At 39.0% G+C, this 8,554-nt stretch overlaps 1 long non-coding RNA gene across 1 annotated transcript; it reads left to right on the top strand.

Annotated features, from left to right (window-relative positions):
• Positions 1 to 2,244: 2,244 nt before the first annotated feature.
• Positions 2,245 to 8,027, top strand: LOC122862917. Its single transcript, XR_006374871.1, has 3 exons — positions 2,245 to 7,105; positions 7,554 to 7,695; positions 7,784 to 8,027. It is a non-coding gene; the product is annotated as an uncharacterized LOC122862917 (long non-coding RNA).
• Positions 8,028 to 8,554: the final 527 nt, after the last annotated feature.

Here is an 8,554-nt window from a genome sequence, read left to right as displayed (position 1 = left end):
TATTATACCGCATTATCCCTGTGTGTGTGTGTGTGTGTTTGCATAGTGTAGTGTGTCTGTGTGTACACATTTGTGTGTCCTTTTAAACCCACTTAGTCTCTCTCTCAGAAGTAGAGGACAGCATCTCTGTAGCTCATCTCATTAAACAGTGTTAGGCCCAGGCTCATGAGGACAAATCACTTCTGGGCCTCATCATAGCCATGGCAACCTGACAGAGTGCAGCTCCATAATCGTAGACTCTCATGATCTCACGTCTCTTTCTCCACTTTATGAAAGGAACTGAAAACATCACTCACAGAGGAACTGAAATACCTGTAGTTAGTATACAGCAGCTGTGGCAGTGAGCTACACTGTGCTTTATCTTTGTTCATGCTGTTTTAAGGGTAGTCACTGGCAACCCACAAGGTTCTCATTTTGAATTTGGCAACATATTTAATGTCAAACAGTCATTGCTTTGGCCTTACTTTATTAGATTCCAGATTTGGTGTAAAGTATTCATGGGTGTAGTGCTTCCCAGAGATCATGTTTCAATTCATAATTTCAGAAGCGCCTAGGGATTTTAGCATCAAAGTGTTTTTATAGTTATCTAATATTACAGTTTTGTCTCTGTGACTGCTTTCGTTGTAGTTTTTACTGTTTGTCAATTTTGTTGTGTACTTTGGAAATGTCTATGTAGAAGGTGCAGCAACTTTTAGAAGTCGATCATTTATGTGTCTAGTTCTCATTGGATAACTTAGAGACTCAGTCATGTTTTTGTGAACATACTGTGTATAGGCTGTGCTTTTACCCAGTCTCTAAAACAACCTGATCAACCTAACTTCTCACATTTGGTTCTCCCGTTACTTGAGGACTTATCAGGTAAAGTACCAAAAGCTCACTATTTCTATTAGTTTTGTGTCATTCATCCTTGAGGCAAAGTCACAGCTATTATTTACCAACTTGAAAAAGATGTACATTAAAGTCTTTCCATTTCTACAGAGTATGAATAAAGTCTCTGAAGGAAGATGCTTATAGATCCGGGGAACTGTCGGGGGAGTACTGGGCTCTGCAGTATACAGTAGATGGATGTGTCGGTGATTCCATGTGGTCTGATTTATTATTCATGATATACCAACTGAAACACAAATCACAAAACTAAAGAATGCTGTAGAGTATGGCCTAGACCTGCTCTATAGGAAAAGTGTAATGAGATAACTTCTGTTATGAATTGGCACTAGTAAATTAAAATTGAATTGAATTAAATTTAATAATACCAATAATGTATGAAAGATGTGGAACATCTTGAAGATTTGGAATGGAGGTTTCTCACTACAAGTATGAATGAGTAGATAAGAGTTTAAATATTCATGAAAAAGTGTAGAAATGAGTATGAAGAGTTGGAAATGTGGGAAAGGAATTAATTCAGTTCAGTTTTATTTATTTATTTATACAGTTCAATTCATGAGGGAAGCACAATGCAAATACCACCTGGAAATTTATAGTAATAATAGTAAAAATGTTATGGTAGTGGTAATATTAATAAAGAAATAATAATAGGAATGATAGTCATAGGAATAATAATGACAATTATGGTAACAGAGCCAGTAACAACTGTAGTAGCAGTTGTCAAGCAGGAACACAAGGGCAGCAGGTGGCCCACAACCACAGATCCAGTCTCTGCAGCTCTGGAGGCAGAAATACCTGCTGAAAGCGACAGGAGAGAGGAGAGAAATGAGAAAGCAAAAAACTACGGGAGAGACAAGATGTCGAGTTAGTAACATGCAGTAATGGGATAAAAATGCATGGAGAGGGAGAGGAGGAGAGAGGAGCTCAGTCCATCATGGGAAGTCTCCTAGCAGTCTAGGGCTATAGCAGCATAACTAAGGGATGGTTCAGGACTCACCCAAGCCAGCCCTAACTATAAGCTTTATCAAAGAGGAAAGTCTTAAGCCTACTCTTAAATGTGGAAATGGTGTCTGCCTCCCAAACCCAAACTGGGACCTGATTCCACAGGAGAGGAGCTTGATAACTGAAGGCTCTGGCTCCCATTCTTCTTTTGAACAATGTTACGTAAGTGAAAGAAGGCTGTCCTTGAAGTTTGTTTCATGTGGGAGTTAAAGGATAAATCCTGATCAAAGATAACTCTGAGGTTCCTTACGGTGGTGCTGGAGGATAGGGCAATGCCATCTAGAGCAACTCTATCTTTAGATAATGTGCCTTGGAGGTGTTTGGGGCCAAGTACAAAAACGTCAGTTTTGTCTGAGTTTAACATTAGAAAATTGCAGGTCATCCAGGTATTTATGTCCTTAAATAATCGTCCGATAATGAAGGATTCTGTGGAAAGACTATTAAATGTTCAATTTCAATGCCATATATAAGAACAAGGTTGAGGGTGTGGTTAAAACAGTGAGTGGGTTCATGAACATTCTGACAGAAACCAATTGAATCTAATAATGAGGCTAAGGCTATCCTTTTCAACATCCACATGAATATTGAAATCACCTACAATAATTACTTTATCTGTTTTAAGGACTAAACTTGATAAAAACTCTGAGAATTCAGATAAAAATTCAGAATAAGGACCAGGAGTGCGGTACACTATAACAAATAGAATTGGCTGTAGTGTTTTCCAGGTCGGATTTAAATGACTAAGAACGAGGCTTTCGAAAGAGTTTTAATTTAGTTTAGGGTTGATAAATAGGCTTGAGTCAAAGATAGCTGCAAATCCACCTCCTCGGCCGGTGCCTCGAAGAATGTGAGCATTATTAAAAAGGGCAGAGTGGATTAATTTAAGCTAACATTCTTCATGATCCAGCCAGGTTTCAGTAAGACAAAATAAGTAACGCATTTACACTCATAGTCTGAGTTACCATAATCATAGTATGAAATGTGGAGACTCCCATTTCACTCACATTATTGAATGGCTGTATTAAAGTTTTTTAAGAATAGAAGAATGCACACCAATTGCTTTGTCTTTTTGGTGGTGCAGGAAATCAAATCCCCCAAAATCCAATTCTATTTAAAAAAAAAAAAAAAAAAAAAGAAGTGAATTCCTGCACACACTTATTAAAAGGTTGATGTTTTGGTCACAAGGACCTTTTCCAAGACATATTAATCTATAGTGACACAGTGTTTAAATAAAGCCCATAATTGCATGATAGTCCACAGCTGTGTTGGAGGTGTGTCCATGATTACATACAGCAGCTTAGTCATTCAAGATTCCCTCAACCATCAAAACATACATTATCTATAATCCTTTATATATTACTAAAAAGGAAAACATTTTTAAAATTTGGTGATATATATGTACAAGACATACAGTAGCCCAAATCTACAGTATATAAATGTCACATGGGGTCCTATAACTTTAAATTTATCCATGTACAGATATAGAAAATATATATTTTAACCAAAAACACATTTTTGGGAGGACAGGCCCACCCAAAAGAAAACAAACATGTGCATATTGTATTTGGTATCTAGTAGTGGTGTGGGCAGGGGTTTTAAAGGGGCCCAAATCAATCAAAATAAGCAAATAAAGAACTATTCAAATAGAAAAGTTTTCACAATAGAAAAAGGATCAAGACATAGACCAACTCTTGACAATCCCACAAAATAACAAGAGGTGGAAGAGGTCCCATTATGTGAAATAGTATATACCATGGTAGAAAAAACTTTATATATAAGATACACAGGTTAATTATAAAAAGTATTTTGGGAACTTTGGGCAGTAGATTGGGTTTGTTTCACAGACCATTTCACAGGAAGACCCTGAGATTCAGGTCCTGGTTCATTCCCAAAGGTTGTCATGGTTTGAGGGTTTATGTATGTTATTTCCTGTTTTATTTTTGAAAGACTCTCCTTCCCTCATGTGTCTGGTAGTTTTGCCTGTTCTAAAGATTCTGCTGTGCTACAGATCCTTTTGTAGTCTATGAAATTGACTAGTGGGGATGGCATCCTTAATATACTGTGGATGGTAACTTTCTGTCCTGAGAGGATAATTACAATATGTGGGTTTTCGAAAGAGGTCTGTAATGATCTTGTTGTCTTGTCTGATTATACACAGGTCCAAGAAGTTTTTGTGAGAGTCAAACTTCAGCTTGAACTTGAGTGATGGACTTCTGTCGTTCAGCCATGTGATGAAATAAATGAGTTTTTGTTCACCATCTGTACAGAGAAATATTCTATCTTCAATGAACCTTTTCCAGTAAATGATGTATTTCCAATATGGATTATTATCTTCACTCAAGATGTATTTCATTTTTAAAAATGCCAACATAAAGGTTTGGTGCTACAACTGTGCCCACAGCACAACCACAGATCTTTTGTGAAAATTCTTTAAGTCTCGTGAATTTGAAAAAATCGACTTTGGCGTCAAGTTTGTTATCTGTGTAGTATGGGACAAAGTACAACCCCTTATTTAACAAAGACAGATGGTTAGTGTTCAATGTCTTACTAAACAACTTGATCACATTCTCTGCCCCTGTTGTCTCATATTGCCTGTTCTGCCAGAAATGTATCCACGTCGTTTCTTGCCTTGTCTGGTCTTTCGTAAAAAACATCTCGCTAATATGTCTGATGTATGTCCGACAGTGAATAATAGTGAATGGATATTCCTCTTGTTCGTAAAGGTTCTTGTGCTGGTTGGATTCTTGTATTGCCAAGTATCAACGCTTTTGTTCTTATAATCATCTTCATCCCTTTTAAATTTGTAGAAGTATATTTATCTAGCACTTAGTAAAACCAGAGATTACAAAGTGCTTTACAAGTGAAAAACACATTTAAAGCTGTATACGCTTACAAAGTGAAAATAGTAAACCATAAAAACTGGTCATACCCTATTTAGAACAGATCATACATACTGTACAAACATGTTACACATGTCAGACATACACCTATTGATGTAGAAAATTTCTGGTCAATCTTCACTTTGAAGAATAAGCTCGATGAGCCTCACTTGTTCTTACTTGAATATATTTATTACAACACAAATCTGTCGACAGAAGATCTAGGTACAGCATGTATGCATGAACACAAGACATACCAAAAACCTAAAGTAACATTACATTGATTCAGCTTTATACAGTGTGTCCCACATCATACAGAATCACGTATCATCATGGCGCCAGAAAGGTTAAAGGTAAATTACCCAAATTAAATAGTTATAAAAAGCTTTTTGATAAAAACTTTTTTTTTTTTTTTTAATTATTTAAAAGAGGATACTGACTTTGCAGATATTGATTTTGCAAGTCTGAGCTAGTCAGGCAGGTCGTTCCAGAGTTGAGCTACCCTAATAGCAAAAACCTTGCCCCTTTTTTTTCTTAAACTGGATTTATAGTTGACGCAAAGAGTACTGCATTGGATGCCTATGGCACTGTTTTGATTTATTGTCCTTATTCGCTTAAAGAACTCATAGTACCTTATTACCCCCACTAGAACACTGCGCTCTCAGAATGCAGTTGCGGTTCCTAGAGGGTCCAAAAGTAGAATGGGAGCCAGAGCCTTCAGCTATCAAGCTCCTCTCCTGTGGAATCCTGAACCATCCCTTAATTATGCTGCTTTAGGCCTACACTGCCGTGAGGCTTCCCATGACGCACTGAGCTCTTTTCTCCTCCCCCTCTCCATCTGTACGCATTCCTATTCCATTAATGCATGTTACTAACTCGACATCTTCTCTTTCGTAGTTTTGTGCTTTCTGTTCTCTCTTTGTCACTTTCAGCAGGTATTTCTGCCTCCGGAGCTACAGAGTCTGGATCTGGGGTTGCAGGCCACCTGCTGCCCCCCTGCTCGACAACCACTGCTACAATTATTATTAGTCTTATTATTATTATTATTATTATTATTATTCCTATCATTCCTATTATTTTATTAATATTACAACTGCCATTACATTATTTTAAAATTCTATGTGGAATTTGCATTGTGCTACTGTCTATCTGTATCCCTCCCTCCCTCTGGCAGCGGCAGATAGCCGCCCACCCTGACTAGTTTTTCCTGTTAAAAAGAAGTTTTTCCTTGCCACTGTCGCCAAGTGCTTGCTCATGGTGGGATTTGTTGGGTCTCTGTAAATAATATTATAAAGAGTACGGTCTAGACCTGCTCCATAAGAAAAGTGCAATAAGATAACTTCTGTTATGAATTGGTGCTATGTAAAACAATAACCTAAAGTGGATGGAATCTTTAACCTTTTAATCAGACTCTGCGTTGTAGCATGGACACAGGAATAATAGTGGAATGGTTCTATAAAAAAAGCCATGTAAATATCTTGTAATACTGTAATTAGTAGTCGTAATGATTATAATGTGCATTTAAACATGTGTGTCTTTACCGCCTGACCACAAGGCTTTTCTATTCAGTAACCAAGCAATCTAGTGGCAATTGTTGTGCTCTGCTGCCCTGTACATGCAGTTTTTGATAATACTTACAGGAAGCTTAGGTAACTATCGAACTGGAAATACCATTTTGTAACCTGTCTGAAGTTGATAGACGGTGTCTGAGCTGAGGTCTGTTGGGGTGAAAGGTTCTGCTGCCTTGTATCTTGGGTTGCTGCAGGAAGTGTGCAAAACTCATCTGCTGGATTTTTCTGTGCACAAATCATCATCCTGTCTCAGAGGAATTATTTTTACTCTTACTTTACTTATGAGCTCTGGAGTATTCTCTAAAGGTCATAGATTTTGCCACACAGTCCATCGGTTTACACACTGAATGCTTCTTTAGATTCGAGGCCTTTTTTTCCCCTCCTAACATATACCAGCATTGGTAACCAGTCAGATGACATGACTTGTTAGGGCCGTTTGAGACCGGGGTCTGAGACAGCACTCAGGATGACACGATGACTACATCCCATCAGAATGTCAATGCCCCTGCCCAGCTGAGTTCAGCTCACTTCCTGTGGATCAGGGCTTTCTCTCATGCACCGCTGAATGGGGATGGTGTGACAGCATTGAATTGGGTTCCTGTTTTTGCTCTTTAATTGAAAGTGATCTGCTTGCCAAGGTTCTGGCCACTTTTCAACTTTCTACCCACTAAAACAGACCCACGAGCTCTCAGGAAAAGAGAAATGAAAGTCAGGAGCTACTTTAGAAAAACCACTGAGCCTGGGGATTTTCCTCACTGACCAGAAAAGGTTAGAAATGTTTTTAAAAGAAAAAGCCTTTATTTTGAACACAATATATAGAACTCCCTTAACTGGATTTTTTTGAGGAAGACAAAGTGTTACTTTATCTTCCATCATTTTTGATGTGGATATTGGCTTTTCGTTTTGCTGTGTGCTAAATCAGCCCTCTAGTTAGTTCCTCTGTGTAGACTTTTTTGTTTGTTTGTTTTTTGGCTGACTGCCTCCACACAAATCAGAGTTAAGTTGTTATTGTCCATCACTGCCACTTTCATATGCTTTAATATGAGAAAATGGAGCAGTATATGATCGGGAAAGTATCCGTTAGAGGACCAAAGTATAAGAGTGCTGTTGTTCATGTCATAGTTAGCCACTATGCCCTCTGATCCTTTTGTACTCTTTTGTATCTGCCCTCCCTTGTGTTTCTTGGCTGTCCCCTGTCTGTTGTTGTCTATGTTAGTGTGTGTCTGTGTTCTGGCTGGCTCCACGATCTCCCGGCTGCGGTTGATTACCGGCACACCTGTTCTCCATCATCATCCATTACAACAGTTTATCTACTAGGCTTATCCACACTTCCAGCGCCAGATCGTCTTCATACACATGTATGCACCACGCGAAACGGCCTCCACAAGTAAGGAACTGTTTATATGATTAATACTTACCTTGATAGTAACTTAGTCTCTGTCACAGATTTCGCCTCGACGGTAATCTCCGCTCCCGGATCCCCGCAACCTTTACTCCACGCCAGCGGTCACGCTGCTCCTGTTCCGCGACTCCCGGACCCATCGCCAGCTCAGCCCAACCTGCCGCCTCACCAGCCAGCCCAGAACCAGTCCCGTCGCCTCCGCTCAAAGTGCTGCCACTCGGTCGCCATCCCGGTCTCACCAAGTCCCCAGAACCAGCACGAACAACAATAAAACTGTTCGAGTCCTTATCTGCTCTGTCTGTGTGTTCTGCTTTTGGGTCCCCAGTTCGGCCTCCCGACAGTTCAGTATGTTAGTTAATGGAAAGGTCTCCAACTTGGGTCTTAATTTTGTAGTTTTGGCCATTATGCGTACTAGTTATGGTAACATTTTACTGACCAAGTTAATTGCTGAGATCTGAAGACAGTGATGCTGCTACAGTAGAATCCAACATAATACAACAGGGCAAAGAGACAACTGGTCAAAAAATCAAACTTGAAGATAAGACCCCCAGTTGAAAACAAAAATGAGTACAGCCAAAACTTGGGTTAGAGTCCCTCATTGCTTAATAAAAATCTTTGCACACACAAGCCCAGTGTATTAATGTCAGCCTGCAAAATCCAATGGATGTTTACAATGGACAAATTTAGTAATAACATTAATAGAGTACTATTACTCAGCTTTAGGGAGTGTCTTAGCATATTGTAGCTCGTTGTTTTGGTTTTATGGCCCACAACTGTGTTGTTTTGGTTCAGACTCACTGCTCTTATCAACTTAC

The sequence above is a fragment of the Siniperca chuatsi genome, linkage group LG16 (assembly GCF_020085105.1).
Source record: "Siniperca chuatsi isolate FFG_IHB_CAS linkage group LG16, ASM2008510v1, whole genome shotgun sequence".
Classification (NCBI taxonomy): Eukaryota; Metazoa; Chordata; class Actinopteri; order Centrarchiformes; family Sinipercidae; genus Siniperca; species Siniperca chuatsi.
Note: the sequence above shows the minus strand (reverse complement) of the source record. Positions and strands in the feature narration are given on the sequence as shown.